Source organism: Belonocnema kinseyi, chromosome 9, assembly GCF_010883055.1.
Source record: "Belonocnema kinseyi isolate 2016_QV_RU_SX_M_011 chromosome 9, B_treatae_v1, whole genome shotgun sequence".
NCBI lineage: Eukaryota > Metazoa > Arthropoda > Insecta > Hymenoptera > Cynipidae > Belonocnema > Belonocnema kinseyi.
This window is the reverse complement of record NC_046665.1, coordinates 114,738,728-114,743,078: the sequence shown is the minus strand read 5'-3', so window position 1 is coordinate 114,743,078 and position 4,351 is coordinate 114,738,728. Positions and strand designations below refer to the sequence as shown.

The following is a 4,351-nucleotide window of genomic DNA, read 5'->3' as shown; positions in this document are numbered from 1 at the left end:
AAAGTGCCCAAAATGAATTAAAAATTAAATAGTTTAACAAACGCAGAAATTTATTATTTTTAATAAAAACTTCTTGATATAAACTGACATTAGAATATAAATAAGGTTTTTAAATAATAATATAAATTACAAAAAAGTGAGTGGAGAAATTTTAATTTCCGAAAAAGAGAATTTAATGTTTTGTGATAAAAAGAAAATCCAGTGTGAAGTGTGAACAAAGTGAAGAAATTTTGAAGAATCGTAATTCAATAAAGAGTTAAAGTGAAACGGCAATTTGCATTTGAATGGAGAGGATCGACAACAGTTTCATCAGCACGAAAAAAATCATCTATTAAGACTCGCAATGATTATTTTTTGAAGAAAAACTTAAAATAAAAATTTAATCTTAAAGAGATGAAACCGTGAGAAAATAAGAGATAAAAAATAATTTTTTTTTAATTAATGAATGAAAGTTGACAAAAAAAGAAAAGGTTTACTTGTCGATATTTTTATTTTGAAAAAAATAATAATATTGGGAAACCGTAGAGAGAAAAGATTCTCTGAATGAGGAAGATTTGAATAATTTTTTTTAAACCTGTTTGTGATGGATTTTACGTCATTACCAAACTTGGATGTGAATTACTCTTTGAAGTGCAATCGTAGAAAATAAACTGTGAATGGTTAGGATTCAAGTGATTTTCGATTTGTCGTTTTAATTATTATTGCAAAAAAGTGATTTTTTGCAATTTTTTGGGACTGAAATTTAATTTTTATAAGAGTAGTGAAAGTCAACAAAGTCACTAAAAATATTGACTTTATGAAGAAATTTCTGAAAATAGTGAGCGATAAAATGGTGATTAGAGTGGTGTTTGTGATAAAAAAAATCTGCATTTTGAAGGAAATTTAGTCCTTAGCGAACGGATTTCTGAACCTCTTATTTATAAGGATTGGTAAGTTATTATCATTTAATTTCATCTATTTTATAAATCTTGACTTATTTATATTTTTGACAACATTTAAGATAACATTATTCTATTACAATGGCGGAATAATGCAGAATAATAAAATTTTTGACTTATAAAACCCGGAGAATAAAAATCCCAAATAATAAAATTCTCGTGTTATAAAATTTGCGAATAAAAATATTCCCGACAATTTATAATATTACGAAGTTTTTAAAATATCGTATTTTGAAAATTTCTTGAAAATAAAATTCCCGAATAATAAAATTCTCTAGTTATAAAATTTGCGAATAATAAAACTCCCGAAAAGTTTATAATATTATCAAATTTTTTAATTCACGAACAGGAAAATTCCCGAGTAATAAAATTCTCAACTTATAAATTTTGCGAATAATAAAATTCCCGACAATTTATAATATTACCAAGCTTATAAAATATCGTATTTTGAAAATTTCCTGAGAATAAAATTCCTGAAGAATAAAATTTTCGAATAATAAAACTACCGAAAATTTTATGATATTACCGTATTAGAAAATTCCCGAATAATACAATTTTCGGCAGTTTATAATATTACTAAGCTTGAAAAATATCGAATTTTGAAAATACCGAAAAATTTAATAATATTAGCAAATTTAAAAATTCCTGAATTGGAAAATTCCCGACAGTTTATAATTTTGCGAAATTCAGAAATTCCCAAGTAATAAAATTCTTGAAAGTTTATTATATTACCAAATTTTAAAATTTCCGAATAACGAAATTCTCGAACATTTTATAATATTACCGAGTTAGAAAATTCCCGAATAATAAAATTTTCTAATACTAAAATTCCCGACAGTTCATAATATTACCAGGTTCAAAAAAGATCGTATTTTAAAAATTCTCGAAGAGCAAAATTACTAAGAGTTTATCATATAACCAAATTTAAAAATTATTCGTACAGGAAAATTCCCAATTAATAAAATTCTCGAGTTATAAAATTTTCGAATAATAGAATTCTCGAACATTTTATAATTTTACCGAAGTAAGCAATTCTGAAATAATAACATTTTCGAATTATACAATTTTTGAATACTGAAATTCCCGCCAATTTGTAATATTACCCATTTAAAAAAATATCGTATTTTGAAAATTCCCCGAGAATAAAATTCCCGAATAATAAAACTCTTGAGTTATAAAATTTTCAAATGATAAAATTTCTGAACACTTTATAATATTAATGAATTAGAAAACTCCTGAATAATAAAAATTTGAATGATCAATTTTTCAAAGACTAAAATTCCCGAATAATAAAATTCACCAGAATATATAATATTATCAAGTTTAAAAAATATCGAATTTCGAAAATTCACGAAGAATAAAATTCCTGAGATTTTACATTATTACAAAATTTAAAAATTCCTGACAGTTTATAATATTACTAAATGAAAAAAATGCTGAATCATAAAATTCCTGACAATTTATAATATTACCAAATTTAAATATTCTTTAATTTGAAAATTTCTTAATAACAAAATTTCCGATAGTCAATAATATTGCTAATTTTTTAAAATTTTTAAATAATTTAATTTCAAATAGTTTATAATAATACTAAATTTTAAAATGCCCAAATAATAGAATTCTAAACAGAAAATCGCTGAATTATAAAATACCCAAACTAGACAATTCCCGAATTATGAAATTCACCAATTTAAACGAATAGATTTTTTTGATAAATATTACTTATTTATCAAAAATATAATATTTCAATAGTTTTATTGAAAAAATTATTTCTTATGTCTGAAGTTGCTAAAAATTATTGTTCGAATTTAAAATAATAATAATTAAAAAATATGTTTTTGGATGAAATTAGTTTTTAACTATTGTTGTTTTAAATTCAAACAATAATTTTTAGAAACTTTAAAAATAAACAATAAATTTTTTTAAATATTTTTAAATTCTATTTTCAACAAAGAAGTTATATTTATCAACATTTTTTTATAACTATTCAAATACGGGAATTTTCAAGTTTAAATATATTGTAATTCGGCAATTTTCTTTCGGGAATATTCAAATTAAGTAATACTATAAGTACTTCGAGAATTTCATTATTCAAGAATTTTCTAATTTCTAAATTTGGCAGTGTTAGATATTTTATTTTTTGGGATTTTGAGTCCAGTTCTATACTAAGAATAAAAGATTTCTCGTCAATGTTACTTTGTTTTGTATTAATAAAAAAGTTAAATGAATTATATCAATAAAAGTTTTTAATTTATATTTCGGTTATAAATTTAAGGCTAAAAAAATATTTCAGCCCTAGGAAATATTTTTAAATCATTGAAGAAAAAGCCCTAAAATTTAAAATATCTGAATTCTTGAATATTTTTACAAATTTAATATATTCAATAAAATTTTTAATGAATTTCAAATATTTATACCAGATGACAAAAAAAAGTTCTTGGAGGGTCCTAATATACGCTTTTTTGTTCGTGCTATTATTATATTATATACTTGCTATTATTTCAGTTAAAGATTATATTAATTGTTCGAGCATATGATTATTATTTTGAAAATTGATAATTTCAAGCACATTTTTTTATTGTTTTGTAACAGATTCATCTTTTTTTACTTCAAAATTTACCAATTAAATTAAAATTGAAATATTTTCAAATAAATATTTAAATATTTTCTAATCTAGAATATCAACTATTACCTTGTTGAAAATCCTTCTTTTTTTCTTAATTTCGTCTTTTTAGATGAATATTCTCGTTTCTTTTTCTTTCTTTACTAAAAAATAATTTTGTTTTAAAATTCGTTGTTCCAATTCGAAAATTCGTCTCTTTTAATAAGAATTCTTTTATCATTAAAATGTCGAATGTAGTTTTGTTACAAATTCATTTTCCTAATTGAAGAATCATCACTGTTTTGCAAAAAATTCGTTTTTTTTACTTTTTAAATTTCAATATTATGATTACAATTATTTTCTTTCTCTGCTCCAACATTTTTTTGTTTGAAAATTAGGGACAACTGAAAAATCCCGAAAAATAAAATTCCCGACACAGTAAAATTCCCGAATAATGAAATTCGCGAATAATAAAATTGCCGAAAAATAAAAATACCGAATTGGAAAATTCCTGAATAATAAAATTCTCGAATAATAAAATTTCAGAATTATAAAATTCCCGAATAGGAATATTCCCGAATAATAAAATTTACGACAGTTTATAATATTACCAAACTGGAAAATTCCCCACAGAAAATTGCCGATTTATAAAATATCCGAATTATAAAATTCCCGAATTTTAACAATATGAATTTTTTATAATTATATCTTATTGATTACAAATACAACAATAAGATATTAGTTTCAAAAATTATTTTTAACATTTAAAATTTCGAAGCTTATTTTTTGAATTAAAAATAGCAATAATTTT

The 4,351-nt window shown here is 22.2% G+C and overlaps 1 protein-coding gene across 1 annotated transcript in view; it reads left to right on the top strand.

Moving 5' to 3' along the window:
- Positions 1-841: 841 nt before the first annotated feature.
- LOC117179945 (RYamide receptor-like) overlaps positions 842-4,351 on the top strand; it is a 302,704-nt gene continuing 299,194 nt past the window's right edge. The window contains exon 1 of the mRNA XM_033372181.1: positions 842-929. The gene's annotated coding sequence lies outside the window, so the exon portion shown is untranslated. The remainder of the gene's footprint in view (positions 930-4,351) is intronic.